This window comes from Sapajus apella, unplaced genomic scaffold (assembly GCF_009761245.1).
Source record: "Sapajus apella isolate SASKATOON/1434 unplaced genomic scaffold, GSC_monkey_1.0 scaffold78, whole genome shotgun sequence".
NCBI lineage: Eukaryota > Metazoa > Chordata > Mammalia > Primates > Cebidae > Sapajus > Sapajus apella.
Window position 1 is genome coordinate 9221784 of NW_022437018.1, and position 16354 is coordinate 9238137.

The following is a 16354-nucleotide window of genomic DNA, read 5'->3' on the forward strand; positions in this document are numbered from 1 at the left end:
CTCAAAAAAAAAAAAAAAAAAAAAGACTAATATTCATTTATTTATTCCTGTTTTCTTATTAAAAATAACACCACTTTGTCAATGGTTGTCAAAGTGGAGTATGCCACCGTGATGTGAGAAGAAATTATCAGAACTTCTATTTGTACTTATTTTTATCAAAAACAGAAAGAAATTAAACTTTATCAATATTTTAAAAAGATATTACACTGGCCCCTTCCCTGTCCCTGTGTCAACTGTAACAAGACAAGCCGATTTCATTAGATACATAGAGGGAAGTAGGAGTTGGTGAAACACTCATTTCCCAGCTTTCATCAGGTTGCAAAGTACATAGTATGTGTAGACATGAGTAGTAGATTTCCTGAATATATCACCTAGTTTTATTTAAACTAACCCTACAGAACAAAAAAAATGAAAAAAAAAATTCTTGCAAAGAAACATGGAATTGATGATTACACAAATAATTGATGGTTGATAATAATTGATGATTATACAAATAATGTAAGCACATAAAAAAGATGTAGCTGTCACTTCTGCTCCTATGGTGAGTTCTTCATCATTCCTGAGTAAATCAGCCTGACAAGAAGTCAAGCAAAAAAAAAAAAAAGCCCTTTTCATAATATTAAAATATGAGCACTCATTCACCATCATTAAAAGTCAAGGTAACTTTACATATATAGAATGCCTTGAGATATTACGTAATGACAACACAAAGCTATGTCATTTTCAAACCTTTTTAAAATGTTGCTTATTTCACCTTTGTTTGTTTCTTAGCTATATACATTGTGCTGTGTACACTCTGTATCACGTCAATAGTATACGTATATAATTCATAGTGTAGAGAGAATCCCAGACCTTATTATCCAAGTCACACTGCCCTTCTCCCAGCCTCCATATCATCATCTACAGAAGTTAGACAGCATCAAAGTTCTATGTCTGTCCCCACAACACTCATAGGAGTGTTACACTTTAAAGACCATCAAGAAAAATTCCATCAGGCTCTTTATCACCACAGGAAACCCAAAACTCCTGGGTTTTCTCTCATTACTAGGTATCTGGTCTAAGAATCCTTAATTTCACCCTGTCTTCCCAAGTTCAGAACCCATTACACTATGTCCTCGAGATCATAAAATCCCTCATGTTCTATCTCCTCCTGAATACTGCCACAACCTTTTGCTCTAAATAAAAGCCAATTATTCCCCAAGACCTCTCTTCCCCTGTAGATCCTCAAATGATGGCTATTTTCTTTCCCATATTCCAACTATCACTGTCCTACTTCCTCATCATTGTAGAAAACTATGTCCCTTCTACCTCCCTCCAAAAATCCAGCATTGCAACTCACGCCATCAAACTAGACAACTTTTACCACTACTGGTTGTAGTTAACATCAGTCTCTATAATTATTACAAGATTTTAATTATGATTTTATCATTTGCCCCTGTCAATTCCATATGACTGAATCTCCTTAGTACCCTCAATCCTCAGATCCTTAAATCTTAAACTTCAATAAGCTTTTCCTCAGCCATTTCATGGTGATCTGAACTTCTTTTTATTATCAATAACAGCAACTCCTCCATGACCTCAACTCTAAGTATCCAGTTCCAAAATATTACTTCCCATTTTTCCAGCTCACTCTCTCTCATTTTTTGATAACAATCCTTAATCAAGTTTTTACTGTATTTTACTTCCTTGTGTTCTAGTTACCTTGCCTCCTTACTTAGCTTAGATTCCATGGTCCATCGTTACAATCAGCTCCCTGGTGGCCCTGACTTCCCTTGTTTTATTGACCTGGTAAAACTTATACTCTGACTAAATACAGCTTTCCACACACTTGAACCCAAATATCTAAACATGGGCTGAGAAGATTATACACCATCCTTACATGGTTTCATTTTAAATTCATAACAATAATCTCCAATGGGGCTTCAGTTCTTCCCAGTGATCGTTTGTGCATTTCTGCAGTCAATTCATTCTCCTATATAACTGTTTAACATCTCTTTTCTCAAACCTCCAACATTTTCTCTACCATCCTCACTATAATATATGAAACATATTCACAGATATACACAACCATATCTAGCAACCTAGCACTCATATACCCACTAGTATGGATAAACCATCCAAGTTCTTATCTAAGCAAACTTCTCCAAATGTACCCTAACTTTTAACTCTCCTCACTGAAACACATTACTCTCTTCCTCTTCTCTTTCATTGTAACAACACTATTTTTTTCTCAAATATGGATCATTTAATTTACATCAAACATGATGTTATATTTCCCAGATGTTATATTTCTTCATATGAAGATATATCTGGAAAACCCAAGAGGATCAACTGAAAAAAATACTATAAACAATATGAGAATTTACTACAATATCATGATGCGTATTAATTCAGAGAAAGCACAAGGCTTCATATATTCAATAAAATAAAACATACCCTTCACAATAGCAGAAAAGACATTAGGAAAAACCTGATAAAAAATCTATATTATGATCTATAAAAAGAAAACCTAACAACACAACTGAAAACACAAAAGACGACCTCAGAAAATGAAATTACATCAGCTAGAAAAACACATTATAAATATGTCAATTCTTATTAAGATGATTTATAAATACAGAACCATCACAATAAAAATACAACAGTTGGTTTGGAGGACTTGTTGATGTTATTCTTTTGCTTTTGAACAAAGTAGCTGACCCCAAAGTTCTTATACGTAGTAAGCATGCAAGAATAGCAAGGAAAGCTATTATAAAGAACAATAAAAGAGTGAGAGTATGAACACCACCATACATTAAATGAGAAAAAAAAGCCAAAACAATGCTAAAAATTAATTTTAAAAATCCAAGAACCTGAACTATATGACTTCAGAATTCAACATAAAGCCTCAGTAATCACCACAACTCATTTTTTGATTGAATATAGACATACAAATAAATGGAACAAAATACAGAATCCAGAAACAAACCTGCATATGTATGAACTATTAATTTTCAACAAAAGTGCAAAGCAATTTGATGAGAAAAGGATAATGTTTTCCATAAGCGGTTCTGGAAGAATGACTGACCATATGCGAAAAAAATACCTCAACACTTACCTCACCAAAGACAAAATTAATTCAAAATGGATCGCAGACCTATTAAATTTTAGAGCTAATACTTTAGCTCCTAGTAGAAAACATAGGAGAAAATCTTAGTGATGTTGGGTCTGGCAAAGATTTTTTAAGTAGGGCACAAAACTATAAAAGAAAAACGAACTGGACTTCATCAACACTAAAACATTTTGCTTCTGAAAATACACTATTACAAAAATGAAAAGGGGTTCTGGACCAGATGGCCAACTAGACACAGCCAGGAAACAGCTGTCTCACCAAGGAAAAAATAAAATATGGAGTAAACCATCACACTTTGCACAGATCTTTTAAGAGAAAACACTGAAAGTTGACAAAAAGCATGATAGACACCCGGTTTGAAGAAGGAGGAAGCTGGGAAGCCTACAGAGAGTCCCTGAGTGCCAGGACCAGCTCCTAGTTCTGCACAGGTCCTAAAGAAGGGGTGAGTTAAGGAATTCTGGGAACCTCTGGAGGCCTAGCTATAAGGATTCTGGAATCCTAGCTATAAGAAATCCCATGACCTCCAAAGATGTTTGAATTGGCAGAGAAAATTGCCCTGCCAAGGGATCCTCTGCATTTGACCTATTGCATCAACAGGACACCTGTAGATATACCCCACAACTTGTTCTGACTCTGAACCAGTGGGTCCTCAGAGAGTTGCAAGTCTCCTGGCGATCTAGAATTCAGCTCAGGCTTCCCCCAAAAGAGAAAGTGGTGCAGCCCGCTAGGGACCCCATTGGGACTAAAGAAATGCAGGCACTGGAACAGTAATTAGAGGGGGCTCCCCCAAGGTGCTAGAATGTATTTGGTGAGGGAGTCATCACTTGCACCCACCCCTTTATTTTCTCCTCCCCAAAACACTGCTGTTAACAGAATGAAATATAAGAGACATGCATGGCTGAGTAAGATCCTATCTGCCAGCCCTTACTCTTAAGCACCATCCACTAGAATGCAGCCTAGATTACACCACCAAAACATAAATAAATTCCATGAGTATATATCACCTGTGAAACCCAATGCAAAAAACCATCCACAACTAAGGAATGCATAAAGAGCCTTGGCCTTCTGAAAGCACTTAGATAGAAGACCAATTAACTATACACAGTCAAACCCTCAAGTGAAAGAAATATAAAAACAAAAAGGTCCATTCAAATGACATCAACTTCAAAAAAAAAGAAGAAGAAGAAGTAAAGACACATCAGCCCTCTGAGGTGAGAAGAAATCAGTGCAATGACTCTCATAATTCAAAAAGTCAGAGTGTTTCCTTACGTTCAAAAGATCACACTACCTCCCCAGCAATACATCCTAACTAGATTAAAATGTGGAAATGACATGCATATAATTCAGAATCTGGATAGTAAAGAAGCTCAATGAGATTCCAGAAAAAGTTGAAACCAAATCCAAGGAAGCCAGTAAAATGATCTAAGAGTTGAAAGATGACATAGCCATTTTAAGAAAGAACAAAACTAAACTTCTAGAATTGAAAATTTTACTAAAGAAATCTCAAAATACAGTTGGAAGCTTTAATTACAGACTAGACCAAACTGAGGAAAGAATTTCGAAGCTTAGTCAGATAAAAATAAAGAAAAAATTTTAATAAACAAAGCCTCAAAGAAATATGGGGTCATGTAGAGACCAAACCTATGATTCATTGGCCTTCTTGAGAGGAAAGAGAGTAAGAAGCTTGGGAACATATTTGAGTGCCTAGTCCAGGAAAATTTCCCAAGTCTCACTAGAAAGGTCAACATGCAAACTCAAGAAACCTGAAGAACCTCTGTGAAACACTAAATAAGATCATTCTGAAGACACATTGTAATCAGACTTTCCTAGGTCAATGAAGAAGGAAAAATCAAAAAGGTAGGTAGAAAAAAGGGTCAGATTACTTCAAAAGGCAACCCCAGCAGACTACCAGCAGACTTCTCAGTAGGTTTCTACTTTTCAAGCAAAAAAGATTGGGAGCATATTTTCAGCATCCCTAAAAAAAATGAAATTCCAACCAAGAATTTCAAATCCTGCCAAACTAAGCTTCATAAGTAAAGGAGAAATAAAATGTTTTCTGGATAAGCAAACACTAAGGGAATTTTTTACCAGTAGCCCAGCTATAAATAAGACCTTTAAGGGAGTCCTAAACATGGAAAAAAAAATACCTGCTACCATAAAAATATATGTAAGTACAGAGCCCACAGACCCTATAAAGAAACAACACAATTGAGAATACAGAGCAACAAGCTAATAACATGACAGGATGAAAACATCACATATCAATATTGACCTTGAATGTAAATGATATAAATGCCCCACCTAAAACGTTTAGAGAGCAAGTAGAATTAAAACAAAAACAAAACAGGACCCAACTGTCTTCTCTCTTTAAGAAACCAACTGTCTCTCTCTTCAAGAGAACAGCCATAGATTCAAAGTAAAGGGATGGAGAAGCATCTGTGTATTAGTCTGTTCTCATATTGCTATGAAGAAATACCTGAGACTGGGTAATTTATAAATAAAAGGGATTTAATTGGTTTACAGTTCTACAGGCTGCACATGAAGCATAGAGGCTTCTGCTTCTGGGGAGGTCTCAGGGAGTTTCCAATCATGGCAGAAGGCAAATGGGGAGCAGGCGTCTTATATGGCAGGAGCAAGAGCAGGGAAAGGGAGGTGCTATACACTTTTAAACAATCGGATCTCATGAGAACGACTCACTATTGCAAGGACAGTACCAAAAGAATGGTACTAAACTATTCATAAGAAATACACCCCCATGCTCTAGTCACTACTCCTCAGGCCCCACCTCCAACATTAGGGGTTACAATTCAATATGAGATTTGGAAAGAAGCACATATCCAAACTATATCAGTCTGTCACACAAATGGAAAACAAAAAAGAGCAGTGATTGATATTCTTTTATAAGATAAAACAGACTTTAAACCATCTACAGTTAAAAAAAAGAACAAAGAAGGGAATTACATGATGATAAAGATATAGATTCAACAAGAAGACTTAACTATCTAAAATATCCATGCACCCAACATCAGAGCACCCAGATTCATAGTACAACTACCCATAAACCTAAAAAAGACTTAGAGAGTCACATAATAATAAAGGAGGACCACTGACAGCATTAGACAGATCATTGAGGCAGAACTCTAACAAAGAAATTCTGGACTTAAATTTGACACCTGACTAACTGGATCTAATAAATATCTACAGAATTCTCCACTCATCAACCACAGAATATACATTCATCTCATCTGCAAACAGGACATACTGCAAGATTGATCACATGCTCAGCCATAAAGCAAGGTTCAGCTTTAAAAAATGAAATCATGCCAACCATACTCTTGGACCACAATGCAATAAAAACAAATCAATACCAATTAAATATCTCAAAACCACACAATTACATTAAAATTAGACAGCTTGTTCCTGGATGACTTTTGGAGCATTGGTGGTATAGTGGTGAGCATAACTGCCTTCCTGGATGACTTCTGGGTAACAACAAAATCAAGGCAAAAAAATAGAAAATTATTTGAAATTAATAAAAACAGAGATACAACATACCAAAATCTCTGGGATACAGCAAAAGCAGTATTAAGAGGAACATTTAGAATGCAATATGCCTACATCAAAAAGTTAGAAAGATCTAAAATTAACAATCGAACACTGCACCTACAGGAACTAGAAAAAAACAGAACTAACTCAAAGCTAATAGAAAAATATAAGCAACTAAAATCAGAGCAAAACTGAATGAAATTGAAAAGCGGAAAATCCACAAAAAGCATCAGCAAAACCAAAAGTTGGTCTTTGAAACAATAAACAAGATCCATACACTGCTAGTTAGATTAACAAAGAAAAAAAAAGAAGATCCAACAAGCACAATAAAAAATGACAAAGGTGACATTATAAACAATCTCACAGAAATACAAAAGATCCTCAGAAACTATTATGAACACTCTCTGTACACACAAACTAGAAAATCTAGAGGAAGTGGATACATTCCTGGAAACACACAAATTTCCAAGATTGAAACAGGAAGAAACTAAAACTCTGTCCTGACAATAACGAGTTCCAAAATTGAATCAGTAATAAAAATTCTACCAACCAATAAAAGCCCGGAACCAGATGGATTTACAGCTGAATTCTACTAGGAATACAAAAAAAGAGCTGCTACCAATCCTACTGAAAACTATTTGAAAAAACAGGAGGAGAAACTCCTCCCTAACTCATTGTAAAAAGCCAGCATCATCTTCATAATACCAAAACCTGGCAAAGACATGATGAAAAAATAAAACTATAGGCCAACATCCTTAATGAACATGGATGCAAAAATCCCCAACAAAATACTAGCAAACTGAATTAAGTAGCACATTAAAAAGTTATTTCACCATGATCAAGTAAGCTTCATCCCTGGAATGCAAGAGTGGTTTGATATATGCAAATCAATAAATGTGATTTACCATATAAACAGAATTAAAAACAAAACCATATATCATCTTAATGGATGCAGAAAAAGATTTTGACAAAATCCAACATCCCTTCATGTTAAAAAACCTAGTGAGCATATCTCAAAATAAGAATAGCCATCTATGACAAACTCACAGCTGATATCATACTGAATGAACAAAAGTGGGAAGCATTCCCCCTTAAAAACTGGAACAAGTGAAAGATGCCCACTCTCACCATCCATTTTCAACACAGTACTGGAAGTTCTAGCTAGAGTATTCAGGCAAGCAAAAGAAATAAAAGACATCCAAATAGAAAAAGAAATCAAATTATGTCTCTTCAGAGATGATACAATTCTATACCTAGAAAACTCTAAAGTCTCAGCCAAAAGGTTTCTAGAACAGATAAACTTAAGCAAAGTTTCAGAATACAAAATAATGTATTAAAATCAATAGCATTTCTATACACCAATAACACTCAAACTGACATCCAAATCAAGAACACAATCCTACTTATTAATACAATAGCCACACACAAAAATAAAAGACGTAGGAATACATCTAACCAAGGAGGTAAAAGATCTCTACAAGAGATCTACAAAGCACTGTTCAAAGAAACCAGAAACAACACAAAAAAATAAAAAATATCTTCCCTGCTCACGGATAGAAAGAACCAATATTATTAAAACAGCCACACTGCCCAAAGCAATCTATACATTCCATGCTATTCCTATCAAACTACCATCGTTTTTCACAGAATTAGATAAAAAATTTTCTGAAAGTCACATAAAACCAAAAAAGCCCAAATAGCTGAAGCAATCCTAAGCAAAAAGAACAACGCCAGAGGCATCACACTACCCAACTTCAAACTATACTACAACACTACAGTAACCAAAACAACATGGTACCAGTATAAAAATAGACACATAGTCACCTGAGGTCAAGAGTTCAAGACCAGCGTGGCCAACATGGTAAAAGCCCAGCTCTATTAAAAATACAAAAATTAGATGGGCATGTTGGCACATGGCTCTAATTCCAGCTACTCGGGAGGCTAAGGCAGGAGACTCACTTGACCAGAGAGGTGGAGGTTGCAGTGAACCAAAGTTGCACCACTATACTCCAGCCTGGGGGACAAGAGCAAAACTCTTTTCTAAAAAAAAAAAAAAAAAAAAAAAAAAAAGACATGTAGATTAACGGGACAGAATAGAGAACAGAAATAAAGCTACACACCTACAGCCATCTGATCTTTGACAAAGTCAACAAAAACATGCAATGGGAAAGGACTCCCTGTTTAACAAATGATGCTGAGATAACTGGCTATCCATATGCAGAAGAATAAGACTGGAGCCCTGCCTCTATCATCACAGTTTTAAAATTGTAAGAAATAAATTTGTTGTTTATGTTAAAAATTTTTAAAAAGAAAAATAAAAGATGGATTAAAGACTTAAATGTGGGTGGGCACGGTGGTTCACACCTGTAATCCCAGCACTTTGGGAGGCCGAGGCAGGCGGATCACAAGGTTAGGAGATCGAGACCATCCTGGCTAACATGGTGAAACCCAGTCTCTACTAAAAATACCAAAAATTAGCCAGGTGTGGTGGCGGGCACCTGTCATCTCAGCTACTCAGGAAGCTGAGGCAGGAGAATCACTTGAGCCCGGGAGGTGGAGGTTGCAGTGAGCCAAGATTGCACCACTGCACTCCAGCCTGGGCGACAGAGCACTCCATCTCAAAAAAAAAATAAAAAAGACTTAAATGCAAAACCTAACACTAAAAAAAAATTCTAGAAGAAAAGCTAGAAAACATCTTTTTAGACAACAGCCTTGGAAAAGAATTTATGACTAAGTCCTGCAATTGCAACAAAATGAAAAAGTGGAACCTAATTAAACTAAAGTGCTTCTGCAAAGCAAAAAAAAACTATCAACAGAATAAAAAGGCAACCTATAGAGTGGGTGATAATATTCACAAATAGGCATTCAACAAAGGTCTAATATCCAGACTCTATATGGAACTTAAATTCATCAAGCAAAAAACAAATAACCCCATTAAAAAGTGGACAAAGGACATAAACAGACACTTCTCAAAAGAAGGTATACAAGTGGCCACCAAACATACAAAAAAATGTTAATCAAAGCCATGTGATACCATCTCACATAAGTCAGAATGGCTAATAAAAAGTCAAAAAAATAACAGATGTTGGTGACGGCTACAGAGAAAAGTAAATGCTTATACACTGTTTGTGGGAATGTAAATTAGTTTACCCACTGCGAAAAGCAGTTTGGAGATTTCTCAAAGTACTAAATTACCATTAGACCAGCAATCCCAATACTAGGGATATACTCAAAGGACAATTAATCATTCTACCAAAAAGACACACTCAGATGTTCATCACAGCACTATTCACAATAGCAAAGACATAGATTCAACCTAGGTGCCCATCAAAAGTGAACTGGATAAAGAAAATGTGGTATATATACACAATGGAATACAGCATACAAATAAAAAAGAACAAAGTCACATTCATTGCAGCAACATGACTGCAGCTGGAGACCAATGTCCTAAGTGAACTAATGCAGAAACAGCAAACCAAATACTGCATGTTCTCACTTATAAGTAGGTGCTAAACACAGAATACACATCGGCATAAAAATAGTGACAAAAGAGTATGGAAAAAGGGAGAATGGCAAGGGTTGAAACACTAATCATTGGGTACTATGCTCACTATGCAGGTAATAGGTTTAATTGTATCCCAAACCTCAGTATTACACAATATATCCTTGTAACAAACCTGCACATATACCTCTTGAATCTAAAATAGAAGTTGGTGGAAAAAGAGCTTACAGAGCTCCAAAAAAATGAATGAAAAAGTACACCACAAACTGGGAGAAAATATCTGGCAAACAACGTCCCACAAAAGATTTATACCTAGAATATTTAAAGAAGTTTTACAATTTGATAGAAGGACAAACAAAAGATTGAACTGAACAGGAATTTCACCAAAGAAGATTTACACATGAGTAATAAGCACATAAGAAGATGTTTAACATCATTAGTTATTAAAGAAATAGAAATTAAAACCAAATTGAGATATTGCTACATACTTACTAGAATGGCTGAAATTTAAAAAGCTAGCCATAAAAAGGCTATTGGCAAGGATGTGGACCACTGAAACCCTCATTCACAGATAGTGGGGATGTAAAATGGCACAACTACTTTGGAAAAATCTTTGGTGATTTCTTGAAAAGGTAAACATACATCTACCATGTGACTCAGTCACTGCACTCCTAAACATTTGCTTAAGTTAAACTAAAGTGTCTGTCTACACAAAGACTTATATATGAATACTCATGACAGTTATACTCGTTAATAGCCTAAAACTGGAAACAACCCAAGCATCTATCAGCAGGTAAATGGATAAACAAATAATTTTATCCATAGAATGGAATACTATTACACAATATTTAAAGCTATTGATAAATGCAACAACATGGATGAATCTCAAAATAATTATGCTGAGTGAAAAAGAGCTACAAAAAAGCACATGTTATATGATTCCATGTCTATAAAATTCTAGAAATGTAAATTAATCTACAGTGACATAAAGCAGATCAATAGTTACCTGTGGAAGGGAGGAAAAGAGACACAGGAGGAAAAAAGGGAAAGATTGCAAAGCAGCAGGAAAAAAATTTAGGGAGAGATTGATACATTTACTATCTTGACTATGGTTGATGGTTTCACCATCAATATATTTCAAAACTCATCAAATTGTACACTTAAAATGCATGCACTCTACCTTGGAGGCTGAGACAGGGGGATCTTATGAGCCTAAGAGTTAGAAGGTACCCTGGGCAACACAGCAAAACCCTGTCATCACTAAAATATGTATGTATAATGCATTTTATTATACATATATTAAAGCTCAATAAATCTATTTTAAGGCCTTGGTAATTAAAACACTGATGTTGTAAAATAAATAGAAAGAAATAAAAATCCAAAAATAGATCCAAATACATAAAAGAAAGTATTCTGTGAAAAAAGAATGTATTCTCCTAACTCAAACAAGTTAGGAGACTTCCTAGCCAAGACTTGCTTTTGGAAAATCTGGATAAACATCCAGGAAAAATTAAATAAGATCCATACCTCACATTGTATCATTATATTCCAGATGCATATATTCTAAATAGATCAAAGACTTGCTTTTAGAAAGTGCAACCATGTGAGAATTCCTTTTTAACCTTGGGCCCCGGAGCTAACTATGACTGAGTCAATTAAAAAAAAACGTATAAATCTGACAACAGTGAAAATCTTCTCCATGGCAAAAATATACCATAAGAAAATTCAAAAGACAATAATCTCGAAAAAGAATAATTACAAGAAATATTACAAAGAGTTAATCTACTCAATATTTTGAAAGCTCCTAAAGAAGTCCAATAACTCAAAAGAAAATGGGTAAAGAATGTGAACAGATATGCCTATGTACAAAGATGCTTAACCTTTCTAATAAAAAATGCAAATTAAAATCACATGAGGTATTATCTCTTGCCTAACAGGTTAGAAAAACAATCAAAGTTAAAGACACTGTTGGTTAAGCTTCAGGATGCAGGTATTCTCATACACTGTGAGAATGTAAATCAGTAGCACCATTTTGAAGGAGACTTTGGCAATACCTGTACAAATTACAAATGCATATGCCCTTTAACCCCAAAGTTTCACTTCTGAGAATTTATCCTACAAGCAACACTTGCATGCCTGTGAAGTCACATATATACATGTGTAGGTATGTGTACATATACATAAATGTATGCATATATATGTCTGTGTGTGTATATGTAACTATTACTTACATATTCTGTGTAATGGCAAAAGATTGAAAATAACTAAAATGTCCATCAGTAAAGGACTGGGAAAATAAATTTTGATATATCTATATAATTGAACATTATAAATCTGTTTTAAAAAAAATAAGGCAGATCTCTATATACTGAAGTGGAAAGATCTCCACTTGTTAAGTGAAAAAGATCTCTCATAATGTTAAGTGAAAATAGCAAGCTACAGAGGAGTTGAATAGTTGTTACTTTTCTGTAAAATGATGGAGGTAATAAGAATCTATATTTATGTTTTCTTATAATATTCCTTATGTATATAAGGAATCTCTGGAAAAATACATAAGAAACACATAACTGATTACCCTGATGGATGGGTGAGGTTGTACAAATGAGGGCAGAGAAGTCAAGGGAAACTTCGCTGCATACTTCATACAAAATTTTTCAGATCTGTTTATATATCTGTCTCTCTCCAGAAAATTACATGCTATCCCCCATGGGGTCAGTCATTTAGTTGTAATGTTTAATATAATGTTTATGTTTATATTTATAATGTTATGTTTATCTCCAGTGCCTCAAATGGTTCCTAGAAAATGGTAGAACTTTTGTAAAACTTATTTTTGTTGATAGAAGTGCACATTTGAAAAAATTTGAGACTATTGTACTAAATTATGTCTAGATTTCCTTACAGCTCTAGAGTAGGTTTCAGCAAAATTTTTCTATAAAGAGCCAGATACTAAATATTTTAAGGTTTGTTGGCCATATGGTCTCTGTCACAGTTACTCAACTCTGCTTTTATGGCACAAAAGCAGCCACGGACAATAAGTAAACAAGTGGGTGTGACTGTGTTCTAATAAAATATTATTTATAACAACAGGTGGCCAGCCAGATTTGGTCCAAGGGCTGTAGTTTGCTCAACTTTGTTGTAGAATTTTGTTTCTCTGATTATCCATCAGTTGAACCTGTAAAGGTATGTAAGATTTCTACCTTTCAAAATAAAAATTTGAATGAATGAATGAATGAATGAATGTTAACCAACTTTTCCATAAGGAAGAGTTATTTATATCCTTCTTCAATTTTTTTTGAGATGGAGTCTTGCTCTGTTGCCCAGGCTGGAGTGCAGTGGCGTTCCTACTCATTATCCTGCCCAAATTATCAAAATTATTTTAAAATTATTGCTAATTATAATTATTAAAATTATTTTAGTGTGTGCTTGGTCCTGCCATGATTGTGAGAAAAGCACAGACACATCAGAAGATCTAGTTTCCAATCCTAACTCTACCACTAACTAGCTGTGTGACAAGGTTTTAGTGGTAAAACAAGGAGTTGACTAGATAATGCCTATTGTTCTTATACTAACATTCAGCAACATCTGGAGACATTTTTTGGTATCACAATGAATACAGGCTGGGAATGCTCTTAAAAACCTGCAATGTGCCGGGCAGAGTGGCTCATGTCTGTAATTTCAGCACTTTGGGAGGCCGAGGTGGGTGGATCGCCTGAGGTCAGGAGTTTGAGACCAGCCTCGCCAACATGGCAAAAGCCCATCTCTAATAAAAATACGAAAACATTAGTCTCACTGGGCATGATGGCATGAACCTGTAATCCCAGCTACTCGGGAGGCTGAAACAGGAGAATCACTTGAATCTAGGAGCCGGAGGTTGCAGTGAGCCAAGATTACACCATGGCACTCCAGCCTGGGAAACAGAGCGAGGCTTTGTCTCCAAAAAAACAAACAAAACAAAACAAAACAAAAACCTGCAATACAGAGGACATCTCCCACAATAATTATTCAATACAATGTCAATAGCGCAAAGGTCGAGAAACCTGGTCCTAATGAAAAGGATACTTCTCTACTTCATTGAAGGGTCAATGACTATTATAAATTGATTAAAAATGCTTCTGGCTAACAAAACCTGAAATAAATAGTAGTTTATTTTTCTGCAAACAAATTCATAATGGTTGCTGCCAACAACAGAACAGCTTCAAGAACTCATAGCCTAAACCCCAAAGAGATGATATTAGAAGGTGGGACCTTTTGGGAGGTGATTACTTCAGGAAGGTGCAGTCCTTGTGAATAGGATCAGTGTTCTTATAAAACAGGCCAAAGGGAACTCATTGATCTTCTACCATGAGAGATCAGGGCAAGAAAGCACTGTCTATGAGAAAGTGGGCCCTCACCAACTGCCAAATATACCAGTGCCTTGATTTTAAACTTCCCAGACTCCAGACTGTGAAAAATAAACTTCCGTTGTTTATAAGCTACCCAGTTTGTGGCATTTTGTTATAGCTGCTCAAATGGACTAAGACAGGGAGAAAGCAGTACCACTGGCCATATCTGTCTTTTATCAGGAGAGCAAAATCTTATACCTTAGTGGACAGAACTACCTTCAAAGGAGGTCAGGAAAGTCACTTAGCCCTCACTGCCTGCAAGAGAGGCTAGGCTAGTAAGCATTTAGCTTTCTTAGTCTTTATGATGGAGTCTAGCAAAAGAGGAGGGTAATGGAAATTGGTCTTAGGTTAATCAGTTAATAGGGTCTACTTTATAGTCATTATCCTCTCCCATGAATTAAGATGAATACTAAATAATAAAAAAGTCCTCATCAAACAGTTGCTTTCTGGGATTTCCTCCTTGGTAGAGATGAAAGAATAGGTGCATAAGGACTAAAATTCTATTTCATACAAACTCACAGATACTCGCTAGCCAATGTAATTTACAAAGTAGTGCTTTCTTCTTTAATTGACCACTGTTCACACATTCTGCTTTATGTTATGCCATGGTTAGATATTAAGTTAGGATGGAAAAAAAGAAACTAGTAAAAAGAAACTAGTAAGCCAAGCATCCTTCTTTTATAGCAGAGTGAGAGACAAACCAAAAAGCTATCGACCAGAGACTAACATGGTGAAAAATCTTGGAAACCCTCTTAAGGGAACTCTAGGAAAAATAGTTTAATCACAGAGAACAATCTCAATTGCTGGCAGGAAAAGCCATTCCTGACTAACCTGCCAGGGTACTTCAGAGATATTACAGCCTTGATAAGGGAAATTCAATATACGTCAAAGCTCAAAGATAGATGTTGGAGCCCATAGGTATGATGCCTTTTAATCGGCACAGAGCCACCCAAGCAAGTGGTATAAATTAAAGACTCTTTGACTTGCATTTAAAATGAAAAAGGCATGTTTGCATTCCAGTGCACAGATAAAAGAGCCTTCTTCCTCTAGGGAAGCACATATTCTAACCAATCTAACATACTTTAGTTTGGATTTCTGTTTGGTACATTACAATGTGGACCCTGCTAAACTTTATGTAAGCCCCAGTATACGTAATATATTCATGTTTTCACATGAATCTTTTGTACTAGAAAGCAGAATGTATAAATAGCAGCATTAGGGAGAAAAAAGATTATCTATCAAGGAGACAATGAGAAGTCAGCAAGAGGAAAATTTGTCAGACTACATTAAGAGTAGGGACTAGTTGAAATCTCCTAGGTCTTTTCAGTTTAGCATTTCCTTCTCTAGAGGGAAATTCTATGAAGTATTTTTCTATTATAAACTTGAATTTCTCATTCTAATACTTTCCAAATAAAATTTCTTTTAGACTGACATTCAACAACTAATTTAAAGTATAGGGTCTAGAAATCTGGGGAGAAATGGTTTTAAAATTTTTGCAGGTTGCTGAATTCTGAGATGTTTTTGTTCTAACTTTCTTTCTCTATAAAAAGAGCTTATTTTTCAAGTTTTTCATTGACACATAATAATTATGTGTATTTATTGGGCACATAGTGCTGTTTCAATGCATATAATATATAGTGATCATATCAGGGTAATTAGCATTTCTATCATCTAAAACATTTGTCATTTCTTTGTGTTGAGAACATTCAGTATCTTCCTTCTAGGAGTTTGAAACTACCTAAAATATTATGATTAATTATAGTCATCCTACACTGCTATAGAACATCAGAACTTATTCCTCCTATCTCACTG

At 35.3% G+C, this 16354-nt stretch overlaps 1 protein-coding gene and 1 long non-coding RNA gene across 5 annotated transcripts in view; both read right to left on the reverse strand.

Moving 5' to 3' along the window:
• Positions 1–8624, reverse strand: part of LOC116533040 — a 26749-nt gene extending 18125 nt beyond the window's left edge. The window contains exons 1-2 of the long non-coding RNA XR_004261053.1: positions 8614–8624; positions 8473–8482 (exon numbers count right to left, since the gene is read on the reverse strand). This is a non-coding gene — a long non-coding RNA (uncharacterized LOC116533040). The remainder of the gene's footprint in view (positions 1–8472; positions 8483–8613) is intronic.
• The window catches only part of CTNNA3 (catenin alpha 3), a 1791515-nt gene that overhangs the window by 1450089 nt on the left and 325072 nt on the right, over positions 1–16354 (reverse strand). The window lies entirely within an intron of this gene.